The sequence below is a fragment of the Malaclemys terrapin genome, chromosome 2 (genome assembly GCF_027887155.1).
Source record: "Malaclemys terrapin pileata isolate rMalTer1 chromosome 2, rMalTer1.hap1, whole genome shotgun sequence".
NCBI classification, from domain to species: Eukaryota; Metazoa; Chordata; order Testudines; family Emydidae; genus Malaclemys; species Malaclemys terrapin.
Genome location: NC_071506.1, coordinates 246,348,329 through 246,362,765, shown reverse-complemented (window position 1 = coordinate 246,362,765; position 14,437 = coordinate 246,348,329).

Here is a 14,437-nt window from a genome sequence, read left to right as displayed (position 1 = left end):
CCCTACCTGCCGGAGCCAGAACTGGGCCCCCATGCCACCCTGACCCAGGACACTGAGGGGCCCCAGGTCGTGAAGACCCTCATGGATGAACAACGCAAGCAAACCCAGTGCCTCCTGCAGGTGTTCCCGTGAACCTTCACTGGCCAGCCGGGTTACACAACCCTGGCCTATCATACCATTCAGACAGAACCTGGGGTAGTGGTCCGAGAAGCGACCAGGCCCTTGCCGCACCGAATGCGGCAGATTGTCGAGGAAGAGGTACAAACCATGCTAGAGCTGGGCATAATTGAACCCTCACAGAGTGAATGGCGTAGCCCAATAGTGCTAGTACCCAAGCCCAATGGGACGCGGCGCTTCTGCATCAACTTCCGACGCGTCAACGCTATTTCTAAATTTGACACGTATCCGATGCCTCACGTAGATGAGCTGCTTGGCCGGTTAGGGGAGGCTCGCTTCCTCACCACACTTGACCTCAGCAAGGGCTACTGGCAGATCCTCTTTGACCCCGCTTCGAGGGAGAAGACCGCGTTTGCCACCCCAACAGGTTTGTACCAATTCACCCAGATGCCCTTCAGCCTCCATGGGGCCCCAGCCATGTTTCAGCGGCTGATGGACTGTGTCCTCCAACCCCATTGAGACTATGCGGATGCCTACCTGGACGATGTGGTCATCTACAGGTGCCACTGGGAGGATTGCTGGTAGCTGCAGTCCTGAGATCCCTGCAGGCCGCCGGGTTGACAGCCCACCCAAAAAAATGCTGCATCGGATGGCAAGAGACTACTTACCTGGGCTACACCATAGGGGACGGACAAGTGAAGCCCCTCGTGGGAAAGGTCCAGGCCGTGGCGGCCTGCCTGCCTCCCACCACAAAGTGTCAGGTGCGACAGTTCTTGGGGCTTGCCAGCTATTATCAGCCTTTCACTCCTCATTTTGCATCTGTCGCCACCCCTTTGACCGGCCTTTTAACCAAGGACAGCCCTCGATGTGTGGTTTGGACCCAGGAATGTGAAGACACCTTTCAGGAACTCAAAAAGAGTCTATGCCGTGAACTGGTCCTCTACAGCCCAAATTTCAACAGAGACTTCATCCTCCAAATGGACAGGGCCAGTGCAACTCGTTAGGCAACCTAGAAGGTCGCCTAGGGTGCTAGCATTTGGGGGGCGGCATTTCGAGTCCTTCGGCGGCGACTGCAGTGTCCGGATCTTCGGCCACCCTAGTCGTCGTCGGCATTTAGGCGGAAGGAGCTGGGGCACGGGGGCGCGGGGAAGGCCGCCTGCAGCAAGTAAGGGGGGGGCAGCGGCACGCAGGGGAACTCCCTGCCCCAGCTCACCTCTGCTCCGTCTCCTCCCCTGAGCACGCCGCCCCACTCTGCTTCTCTCCCTCCCAGGTTTGCGGCGCCAAACAGCTGATTGGCGCCGCAAGCCTGGGAGGCGGGAGAAGTGGAGCGGTGATGGTATGCTCGAAGAGGAGGCGGAGTAGAGGTGAGCTGGGGTGGGGAGCTGCCGCACGGCTCCCTGGGCCAGGGGGAGCTGCCGCGGAGGGGGGGAGCTGCCGTGGGGGGGCGCCTTAGGGCGGGGTGGGGGGGGAGCGGAGATCTGCAACAGGGCTCGGGGGAGGGGGCGCAAGGTGGAAGTTTTGCTTAGGGTGCGAAACAGCCTTGCACCTGCCCTGCAAACGGATGCCTCGAAGGTAGGACTGGGCGCCGTCCTGTCCCAAGAAATAGATGGGGGAAGGCCATCCGGTTTATATATCAGCCAGAAATTGTTTCCGCGGGAGAAGAACTATGCGGTGGTGGAGAAGGAGGCCCTTGCAGTGAAATGGGCTTGTGATGCCCTATGTTACTACCTTCTTGGAGCCTCGTTCACCTTAGTCACCGACCATGCCCCGCTTTAGTGGCTGAACAAAATGAAAGACAATAATATGAGAATACAGCGTTGGTACCTGGCACTACAGCCCTATGACTGTACAGTTCGCCATAGGGCAAGCAAGGACCATGCTAATGCTGACTTCCTGTCCTGCCTGGGAGGTATGGAAGAGTCTGGCCTCGACGAGCGGGAGCCAGACTTAAGGGTGTGTGTGTGTAGTGAGGCGGTCTGGTTCCCTGCCACCCCGGAGAGGGACAAGCCTCTCTGGACACCAAAGTGGGCAGATCCAGCGAACCCTCCGCCCGCCCCTCAGGGGTCAAGGCGCAGGACAGGAAGTATAAAAGCCCAACCCCAGAGCTCACTAGGAACACAGCCACCGGAGAGGCCAGACGCCTGTGGCATAGCTCCCAGTTGGGAGGCCACGGCAATCAGCAGCCAACCCGAGGACTGGCCAGACCAGCCAATGCCTGCTGCTAACCCGAGCCCAGAGACGCTGCCAAGCTTGCTGCTCGCCAGTTACCCCGAGGAGCTGCCAAGCCAACCGTGCGCCAGTTACCCCGAGGAGCCTATGGTGTGTGACCCCTTGGAGGACACTATCCGGACCCAGGTACCTCTAGAGGGGGAGATAGGAAGTAGCCCGGGGGCAGCCGACCCTAGTCTGGCTGCAACACCGCCAGAGCCCATGTCGGTGTGTTGCGGCCAGGATCCCCATTGACACAGCAGCGGGTCTTCTGCCATTGCTAGGGACCCGGGCTGGGATGCAGTGGAGTGGATGGGCCTGCGTCCCCCCTGCCACCCACCTTGCTGGTGGCAGTCTCCCCCTCTCCCAGGCCGCTCGGAGCTAGGAACCTGGGGTTTGCTGTTCAACTGTTTGCTCAGCCCCTGCCTGAGGGCCTGAGCTACTGACTGTTTGTTGCCCGCCCTGACCCAGGGCCTCGGCTCACTCATGTTGAACTGTTTGCTCAGCCCCTGCCTGAGGGCCTGAGCTGCTGACTGTTTGCCGCACAGCCAGGCTAGTTCCCCGATACACTTGACCGAAGTAGCGAGGCGGTCTAGTTCCCCACCGCTCCGGAGGTGGACAAGCCCTTGCCAAACCTCCCTACAACCCCAAACCCCCAAAATGGTGGTACTTCAAGCATTACTGTAGAGTCTGCGGTGACTTTTCATTCAAGTGATGACCACTGTACTATACCAGATGGAAAGGGTGCTTCCTTCCCTGTGTACCTGTTAATGGAGAACTTGGTTGAATTGACTTTTATTCTAGATTATTTAAACTTTTCAAAATGTGTTTTACGTGGGGTATACTTCAAAAAAATGTTTTTAGTATGTACATATAAAATTGCATACTGTTGTGGTGTATAGTACATATGTTGATGGTATCCCTTTCCCCAGCATTCATATGTCACCCATCTTTGGGTTTAAAAAAAGATGGAACTAACAAAACACGCTTGTCAATGTTCCGGCCACTTTGGGTATATCTACACTGCAGCGGGGAGGTGCGATTCCCAGTGCAAGTAGACAGACTCCACTAATGCTGGACATTATGGCGTGGGCAGCGGCTTGGGCTGGCTGCCTGAGTTTGGACCCAAGGGATCATATGGGCATGGCTTTGAGTGGCTAGCCTGAACCGCTGCCCGTGCTGCAATGTCCACACTGCTATTTTCAGCACACAACTTCGAGCTGAGCTAGCATGAGTCCGTCTACCTGCGTAGGGAATCGCACCTCCCGGCTTCAGTGTAGACATACTCTTTGGGTGTATGTTGTATCTCTCTCCCCATCCCTTCCTTTCAGTATTCTTGGACTGTAAACTTCTAGGGCCAGCTACGTCTCTATGTTTCTAGAACATGTAACACAATGGGACCCTGGCCTGAGATAGGGCTCTTAGGCATTGCTGCACTACAAATAATTAATACAAGAGGAACAACCACTGACTTTGCACAAACCCATAGGGTTTAATTGCTTCAGTTTAAACAATGGGTTTAGCACAGGGAGAAGGCACAAGCTGTAAAAATGCACTAGAAGACTGGCAACTGTTTGCTATTAATACTAATGGATTAATTAGACGATAAATTTGAGACATTGTTGCCTGGAAAATTTTCTTTCCTGAACCTACGCAGTGAAACTCAACAGGATGAACGAAATGGTTGTCAATGGTTACCCTGTAGATTTTTGAAGAAAGAAGTTACCAAAAAAGTATTTAGATGAAAACATGTTAAATAGTAGTGAAATTTACATTTGCAAGTTTTAATGTAGTGAAGAGTTAACTCAATAGGTGTAATGTTTTAAAACAGACCAGATGGATAATGCTATATTTTATTGGAACAATAAGTTATAGCATGCAGGTCTGCTGGATTAAAAGGTCCCTTTGAGCCTTTATTGAGCCATATTACTTAAAAAAAAGGATCTGGGGAGTATTTAAGCCATATGGATTTTTTTTTCAGAGATGCACATTTTGTTTCTTGGGTAGAATAGTTAAATTCTGTGGACGTATGAAAAGTTTGAACAACAGTAACTGATCTACAGAGAACTGACTATTGGAAAATGGACACAAGGCAGGCAAAGGAAACAACATCAAAATGCTCTGTAAAGGAGTTTAAAGCTGTGTAGTATTGACTCAGTGCTTGTGGGAACTTTAGCTGCCTTTCAGGCTAATTGGCAACAGCGAATGATGGAGTGGAGTAGTTTGAAAATACTGTCAGTGTGACTTCAAAACAAAGCACCAGCAACGTCTACAAGAGCAGTCACATTCCGCTTATCAGATGCAGTGGACTGTCTGTCCAACCGACAGCAGAATGCGTCTGTCGCAAAGTGGGCTTGATTGCCAGGAATGGATTCATAAGCTGTAAACCTAACATTTTAGTTTCAGAGAGCCCAATCCTGCTGCCACTGAAGTCTCCAATGGGGCTGAAATTCAATGGGAGCAGGACCCCCTTACACCCACATGGTTCTTTGCAAGATCAGGACCTTGGATTGTAAGCTTATTGAAGCATGGACTATGCCTTCTTACCTTGTCTGTAAAGCTCCTAGCGCACTAGTGCTTATCAGTAATGAATATATCACCACATTTTACCCAGTGTAAAAAGTTATGGAATTGGTTTGAACTGGAGTGAGCTTGTATTGAAAATACTCCTGAAAAACTTTATACTGGGGTTATCCTTGAATAGTGAAACAGCCAAAAATTTCCCAGGTGGGATTGGGACACCTGATCAGCTGCTTTCCCCCAGTGCTAAGCTGCTGTTTTGCTAACAAAATGCTTGCTAGCCTACATCCTTTATTCACATTGCATTAAAAAGGGAACCAGATGAAGAGGAAGGAGAAATACCCATGCAGATGTTCGAGGTGGTGGTGAAAAGTTGAGTTTTGGCTCTGATTGCTAAATCGTTAGTTTTTATTAACTTAAGGGTATTGGTGGAACAGATGAGCCGGTAGGAAGAAACAAAATGATTGAAGCTGCTTGTGTTTTAAAAAAGAACCAATATATTCCCTTATGATTGCAGGAGTTACTTGCATACGTCTTTGCAAACTGTGATAAAGCTGGAGGCAAGCCATTTAAATCTGATGTTTGGCTGTCCAGATCAGCACGAAGGCAGTTTGTTGTGCATAGGAAGGATGGTCTCATGGCTAAGGATGGTCTCATGAGAGATGGGGTTTGAGTTCTGGCCAGCCACAGACTTCCTGTGTAACCTTGTGCAAGTCACTTAATCTATCCTGTATCTCAGCTCCCCATCTGCAACAGGGGGAAATAATATATCGCTCACTCACTCACAGGGGTGTTGTGAGGATAAAGTCAGAGGTGCAGTGCTCAGACATTATGTTGATGAGGGCCACCTAGGGTATCTAGAGAGAGAAGTGCTGAGGATCCAAATGGAGGATTTGGATGGCCTCTAAAATGCCCATCTATGAATATTGGGTGTGAGGGGAGTTCTAATCCATGCCTGTGCCTTCTCCAGCTCTTCCCCCCTCAGGTGCTGCTCATCACACAGGACCAGGATCCTCTGAGGCGCTGAACACCATCAAGTCCCTTGGAGGAGCAAAGGGCACTCAGAGCCTCACAAAAGGGGCCTACATTTACTGTGCTGTCTTGACAAAGCCCTTCTCTGACCTTTCCCACCAATGGGTATAGGTGCTCAACTGCTTCCTTATTTATAAATATTCATCATGACGTAATGATTGACTCCTTCATACGGTAGTGGCTTGTCACGTAAAAATGGATACGTCTTTAATCCCTGCTTCACTTCAGGTTACTGCATTGTTATGCAGAAGTGGTGCCAGCCCATTGGGGGCCCCAAACAGGAATATTTTGGGGCATCCCCCCACAACACATAATAAAAAGTGAATAGGAGGCCCCCTTTGAGCTGCTTGGGGCCCTAAGCAATTGCTCAGTCTATTTATGTCTATTACTGGCTCTGGTGGTCTGTTATATGCTCTCAAATGTACACTGTCTGGGGACCCAGAGCCATTGTGGCTCTTGGTGATGAGTGTGTGGCATAAATGTCTGGGTGGATAAACTGAAAAATAAACTACCAAGGTATGACCAGTCCTGGACAAACAGCACAGTAGCCGTGGCAATGTGCAATTCAGCTTTTAAACATAAATTAAGGTCATTCAGATTTGTTCCTGCTATTGTCTTTTGTTTTATACTTAGATTGTCAGCACGTTGGGGCAGGGACCATTGTTTTGTTTTGTGTTTGTACAGCGCCTTTCACAATGAGGCTAGGACCCCTTGCCCCCTACCTGGGGTTCCTAGACACTACAGCCATACAAACAATTAATGAGGATGAGATAGATTCAAGCTTTTATAATAGCAAAGATTACACTTGTTCAGGCTCTTCCTGTCAGTAAACAGGCTGGATTAAAGGCTGAGAAGAATTGTGCCTGCTAATCCTTCAGTCTGTCACAAAATGCCTTCTCACTTGCCCTTGTCAGCTTAGTTACATTGTACAAAAAGCAAATGTAAAAGTGTGTGTGTGTGAATACTTTTCCAAAGTCTCTGGCCCACTTCCTTAATTTGCCTGTAGGGAACAGAGATCACCACACTAAAGTCCTTTTTAATCAATCCAAATGAGTTAAGTAAGGGGGGGTGGGAAATCAGTGTCAAACATTATAGTGTCTAACATTGGCAATATAATTATGTACCTACGGCAAAACTGCAAATCACTTTGATGGGAGTAGGCTCAGGCTGTTAATGACTGTGCCTTTCAGGTTTGCCCATGAATTTCGGTATTTTCATTTAGGAGCACAAACATTTCTTTGCGTCTCGGTGACACTTGTGCTAGTGTAATTGTATGCCCAGGTGTGGGGGAAGAATGGGACTTTTCAGATACCTGACACAGGTGCATGGTTTTTCTGCAGATGGAGACTACTGAATTATCATAGTAATACTTTGCCCTCTGGCCATCCAAGTTCAGATTCTACAGTACTTAGCTCACACGTGGAAATCAATTTAATGCTCTTATCCTAGTCCCTCTTGGACAACGACCCGCATTTAAAAGCTCATGTTGAGTTTGGCACTGTGTTTCTTGTAGATTCAGTACTGGGAAAGGAGGTGAGCTGTAGATTGGGTAGGAATATCTGCATAGCACTTGTCCTTTCCATGCCTGACTCCAGTCCTTCGCTTTTATGAGCACCAAATTTATACGCTTTAAAAAAATAAGTTAACATAAGGTCCCTGTCAACCAATCGTAATGAGCGTTAGTATTTTGATACATGAAGCAGCTGGTATCTCTTACTAATATTTCATTAATATGAATACCAATTATAAATATTATTTCTGTGCACTTTGTGAATTCACAATTGGAAGAGTTGATCTAAGAAAGCATTTTAAATGCTAGCATTTCCTGATAAGTCATAATGTGCCTTTTGATATGACAGTCAGGTGGGATGCTACATACATACTAGCTGTAGATATTACAGGCTAGGCTAAGAGCACTGTCTATCACTGCTTGATACTTCCCATTATGAGACTCTATTTTCAGTTGCTTATAATTTTGTCAAACTTTAACTGTTTTGAGTGAAACTTTCCATACTGGCTGTTTGTCTCAGGCTAAATGTTTCTGGAAAATTTGAGCCAAAAGGGCATAGCTATTTCCAAGAATGAGGCTAAGGAAAAAATACATTGTATTATCTGTTAAATTGCAGTGAAGTTTTCTTTGAACACCTCTAGCAGCCCCAAGCTATGGAGAAGGCACTTGAAATTTGGCAATGGGTGGCTTTTATGTCAGGGATGTGCCTTTTGCTGACATTGTGAAAATCTGTCCAAATTTGGCCAAGTTATAAACCTTTGAGAAATTGCAGTTCACACATGCTCAGTAGAGAAGTCTTGGATTTTAGCAGTGTAATTCCCTCAAGAATTCCAGCCGCACTGTGTATGCTCCCACCTGGGGCTGAGCAGCATGTTCCTTGCAGGTGCAGCTCTGGGCTGCTGCGGGCTGTGCCGTGTCTGGGCACCTGAACTAAAATCAGGAAACTTGTCTCTCCTGTTCTCTCAGTGCCCCCTGCTGGGCCCAGGAAGTGTGGAGGAGGAAACTGTCTGATGCAGAGGGGATAAGAGCTCGACTTGAGGAGGGGTAGTGGGGATAGAAATAGTGGATTGGAACAAGGACCCTAAGGATGGCGAGGGGGCAGAAACTGGGACTGGAGGAAAGGAGCGGGAGGGGGAATGGGAGCTTGGGGGAAAATTGGGGCTGGCTGGGCAAGGAGACTGGGACCCAGGGAGGAAAGTGGGAGGGGTCAGGGAACCAATAGATGGGGGGAGACATCAGTCTAGCTGGGCAAGGAGACTAGACTGAGGACCCCTGGGGTTGGGGGGCAGATTTGATAAGAAGCCAGGGGGCAGGGAAGAACTGGGACTGATTGGGCAAAGAGACTGAGACAAGGAGCTGTGCGGGGAGGGAACAGAGATAGTTTGAGGAGTCCAGAAAAGAAGATTGGGACTGGAAGCAAGTGAAGAAGGGAAATATGGGGGGAAGGAGTGAGAGATGGAGCTGAGTGGTGGAGAACTAGGAGTGTGTTAGCAAGGACATTGAGACTGAGATGGGAATCCTAAGGAGTAGAGACTGGGGCTGGCTAGGTGAGGAGAATGGGACTGGGATGAGGAGCGAGGGGTGGACAAGAGGCAGGACTGGGATATGGACACATTGTGGCAGAAGGTATCATGCTTGGGGGCAATGGATAGATGAATCTGTGCCACTAGAGCACACTCCCCTCCACAGCCTGGCATGGAATCCAAGATTCCTGCATCTGTCCCGTTCTTCTGCTGTCAACATATATGTATTAACTCCACTGGCAAAGTGTATGTCTCATCCTGTCCTAATGCTGGTCTACACTGAGGATGACAACCTACTACAACTAGTTAATCCATTAGCTCAAGTGGCAGAGGTCTGTATGATGGATCTGAAGGTTCCAATCCTGCTGATGATCCATGTGGGTGTCAATTTGATGCTGCAGGATAGATTTTGTTGGTTTTTCCCCCCAGTTTGCTTTTTTAAAAACCTAGGTAATCAAATTATATATATATGTATTATACACATACACACACACACACACACACACACACAACATTAAAAGATCATTATAAAGATTGCAAAGTCAAGAATTCAAAAGTTAGGAAATGCCAGAATTAAGGTTGTCTGTGAAACCTTAATTTGCATCACTTGTGCATATGCATAATCACATACTATTTTTTTTCCAAATGACCCCTTACTCACTCAGTGCACCTTAATGTTTGTTTAATGTGTTTTGTGTGTAAAATATGTATATAATAATAAAACATTTCTGTTATCTTTGGTAGACCATGAAATTAGTGTTCTGATAGGACCTATGTTTCTCCTTTAAATTTTATTAACATGGTTGTGCAAATGTTTCATTTTATTTTAAGAGAAGAACCAAACAAAAAACAAAAAAAAGATAACGTTCTCTTCTTTGTTGCTCTTCTCAGCAGTAGACCTCTTAAATGGAAAAATGCAACCCTCTGTTCAAAGGATCTGCATGTTCCCATCCTAGATTTGCAATTTACCTACTTTAAAGGTGTATGCTGCTGTTTGTTGCCACTTGAAAAACAAATGCAGAGGTGTTAGAAATATTGTCACAGTTGTCTGAGGAAGGCCATGTCAGCATTTCCAGAAGGAGAGGGGAACAGCAGGAGTTCTTCAAATGTAACTTTAATTACAATACCCAAGTAACTCAGCATAAGCAGAGCATAAGTTACTGCTCCCTGTGTCTGATGCACCTGCCAAGAGGAATTTCAAATTCTTTTAGATATGTGTCTAATAACTGGTGTCATTCCCTTAAGGCACAGACCTTCTGCTCCATATCCTCTTCCTCTTATTCACTCCTGATTAGACTACTAAAAGACATAACAAATGCTCTACAATTAATAATGTACACAATGAAATAAGATTAATGAAATGCTTTATAAAATAGCTTCCTCAGTGACAAGGCTAAATACTGCAGTTCACAAGTTTTGAACTTGGAAATTCACAAAATAAATCATTTCTGTTTACTCATGCTGGGAGTATGTAACTCACATAGTAACAGTAATCTTCAGCAGATAGGCAGATTCAACGTAACTGGAACAAAGGAACCAGCTTTGCTTGCGATTCTTTATCAATGTTCAATAATTTTTCTATTTTGATTTGTATACGTTTTCAAGGCTATTCATGAGTGCATAAAAATGTGGAGTTGGAAAAATATTTCACTTGAAATCAAAGTTGCCTCATGCCCATGAGTAACATGTGTTACAATTTTCAAAGCTAGTTTTAGCGCAGCTATAATAGCCTGAATGGAGTCTCAAAATATTTTATATCTGGGAGCTTTTTCCCCTCTCCTCCATTTTCACTGATTGTTGAGACTATTCCAGGAACACCTCCCAGGCATGTTACTGTAGAATTTCCTGTGGGTGTGCGATAGTCTTCCACTGCGACTGTTATTTCTGTAGGAGTGTTGGGCAGCAGTTTCAGATCAGGTGGCAGATAATATGCCAGTCTTAAAATCCGCTTCTAATCCCACATACATGTTATCAGTGGCACTGCTCTCCTGAGTGAGGTTGACAGGATTAGGTCCTACGCAGTGGGGTATTAATATAATGGAATATATAGTGTAAAGGTGTTAACATAACCCTATTGCTGTCCAACATTAAACAGTGTTAAACAAGGACTGAGGTGTAGTATACAGAGACTTCAGCCTGGTTAACCATGGCAAAAACACCAGGAAAAAAAAGAGTATATTTTATACACACAGAAAAGAAGGAAAAACAGTGAAATCAGTTGGAATGTAAAGTTTTAAATAAGGATTTCATTTTAACGACATCCCTTGTTCCCTTTCCCTTTAGCTGGAGAGAGTTTTTAGAAGGAAACCCCTTGTTCTTTGACAGTCTCTTAGATGATATCAAAGATAGTAACAACTGTCATAGAGTTTAAGGCCCACAAAGGACCACCAGATCATCTAGTCTGACCTCCTGTGCGTTACAGGCCACCAACAACTTAACATCTGCACATTAAACCCAACAACCGAAATTAGGCCAAAGCATTACAGCTCAAAGATGCTAGACTATTAAGTGCAATGGGCAGAGAATAGGAGGGACCAAGGCACACCAATGCTCAAGGCCCCAGAAAAGGCAGGGGAATGATTAAGTAAGACATACCAGATAATCCTGGGAAGTGACCCACACTCTGCACAGAAAAGCAAAAACACCCTAAGATCCCTGCTAATCTGACCTGGGTAAAAATTCCCCACATATGGAGATCCTTCTGGGCAAAAGAGAAGAAGTTAGTTGAGATGGCTGGAGTTGCTGTTGTTACTTCTGTTGTTAAAGTCCAATCCTGTTTTATCTCAGGTGGAGCTGGCAGTGTGGTGGTGTCATCTGGATCCCTCTTTCTGGCCTGACAGGCAGGGCCGGCTCTATAGTTTTTGCCGCCCCAAGCAAAAAAAAAAAAAAAAGAAAGAAAAAGAAAAAAGAAAAAGCCGCGATCGTGATCGGGAACTCTGACACCGCCGCTTCATTTTTCGGAGGCAATTCGGTGGTAGGTCCTTCCCTCCGACACGGACTGAGGGACCCACCGCCGAAGAGCCGGAGGTGCTGCCCCCTTCCAGGGGCCGCCCCAAGCACCTGCTTGCTGGGCTGGTGCCTGGAGCTGGCCCTGCTGACAGGATTTGGACAAAGAAGATCTGGGGTCCCACGAGATGATGGGGGTGGTAGCCATGATAGTGAAGCTTGCTCCAGTAGCCTCTGTCTGTTCTTTTTATTTCCCCAACCCCAAAGTGTCTCTTTCTTTAAGAACCCAAAAAGAGAGTGATGGGTGGAATAGCCCATCCCCTATTTTGTTCACCAATTAGGCCTAATATCTGACACACCAATTCTGGTTCATTAATTTCTGGTTCCACATCTTCTGCTTTTACCAAGCAGCATGATTCCAACATAGTTCTCGAATCATATCAGCGTGGCCTTTTTCAAGTGGACAAATTTAGTCCTTCTGTCTCCTTTTTGTACCTTTTCCCATCAATATTTCTTGTTATAGGTTATTGTGACAACTGATGAATTTACACTCACTTACAGTTGAGCTCACAATTAGGTAAATGTGTAGGTCCAATTATCACAACAGTGTGCATTGCCATATATCTTGAGACATTTACAGCGGATGCTATTAAAAAGTTGACATTTGCTAACTGGTCCCACACTGGGTTATGAGATACCCCAGTTTTTCTTATTCTAAGTAATAGTGACCTGTTGTGCACAAGTCTGATCGAAGCTTTGCTATGAGACAAGATGGTACATGCTATAGCTTAGAATTCAGTGAGCATGGAAAAGGGGCAATGTATCAAATGGGTGATTTTACGGCGCCTTCATTTTAAAAGGGCAAAAATAAGATTTGGACTTGATGACTCTTTTTGGCCAAACTGATGCTCCCAGAGCAGACAGTATATGAGCAAGCGGTAGAGTAGCAGACTGTTGCTTTTTCTGATTTTACATCCATTGCTGCTTAGTTGTATAGTTCCATTTCCTGTCTCTTTTGCTTCTGCTTTCCTTTCCAAGAATGGAATTTTGTTTAAATTTTGTTGATTTGCCTTGAAATTTGGGTTGCAACAAAATTTTCTCGCTCAGTGGAAAAGCAATGGGAGGCTTTCCCCAGAGAAACTCTGGATAACATCCAATATCAATTAAGGGCCCCATTTGCTCATTGTACACTCAGTCCCTTAGGCGAAGCGATGATGAACCTCACCACTCCAGGAAGAGCTCTGTAATGAATTCTGCAAAGATCTCCTTTGCTACCTCATTGTCCCGCAAATCCAGTCATTTCTACTGACTAGGCTCCTTGCCTAACCACAGCAATGGTTGCTGAGACAAAAGGAGAATGCTCTCCTGTTGTACTCTATTTCATTTGATGCCCATGTACCCAGTCCAATTCCCAATGAAGGCAATAGAAAGACTTCAACTAACTATTTCTCTTTTCAGGTACAGATGTCTTCAACTAAGACTACAGTGGGATTTGACTGGACCCTTAATCCCCGGGGCTTCATTGACATCCCTCCACTTCTTGGATCCTGGCACCAAAATGTTGGTCAAAAATAAGTCACCATCTAAGATTTTAACCCCCAAGTACCTTAAGTAAAATGGGAACTAAAATCAGACAATATCCTACAGAAGCCACCCCACCAAAACTGCTTTTAAAATACTTTTGGGGGATATTTTTCTGCTGTGTGGGAGGAAGTGGTGCTGGGACGATGAATCTGCACAGAGACCTGTGTGCCACTGAGCCTGATTCCTTGTACATTGTTCTGCAGCAGAGAGTTAAGCAGGAGCGAGGGCATTACCAGAGAGTCTGCCAGACCCATTGGCTATTTGCCCCAACAGAGTGTGCGGGTGTGGGTGTGGGTGTGTACGTGTGCGGAAGGGACAGAATATCATAAGTGGTGTGGTAGTTTCTAGTACCCTGTGGCTAGAATAACAGCCATCGGGCAGCTCTGCTGTCACACCACACCAGTGTAACTCCTGAGGATTTGGGCCTATATCAACAGAGTACTTACAGCTAGAGCTCAGTGGGAAACAGCTAACCCATCCCACACAAATTTGAGATTTTGAAAGCTTTTCCTGTCCTGCACTGAAAATTAAAAAAAACAAAACTATTAATTAACTTAAATTTGAAACAAAACTAATCATTTTAACCTGAAAAAAGGTGGGGTTTTTTGTTTTTTGTTTTTTGGTTTTTTTGCTTAGAAAATGTCAAAACAGGACACTTTGACAATTTCAAAACTCTTTTCAATTTTTTTTTTAAATGGGAAAGTATCTCTCTGTTCCCCCACCCTCCTCAAATTCCATGTTGGACCTGAGAAATTCTCTTTTGCATTCTTTCTGTCTCTTGCTCTCCTTTTCTCTCCCTTCCATCCTCCCCATTCAAATGCCATCCGAGACTTGAGAAACCTCTGATGAAATGTTCATCTAAACCTATATAGTTCGACAAAGAATTTCTATTTTGAAGGAAAAAGTTTTGTCAATTTTTTTGACCAACTGTATTTTCACTATGAAAACAAGCAAAAATATGTGTAAACAACTCATGACCCTTTTAAATAAGAAGCAA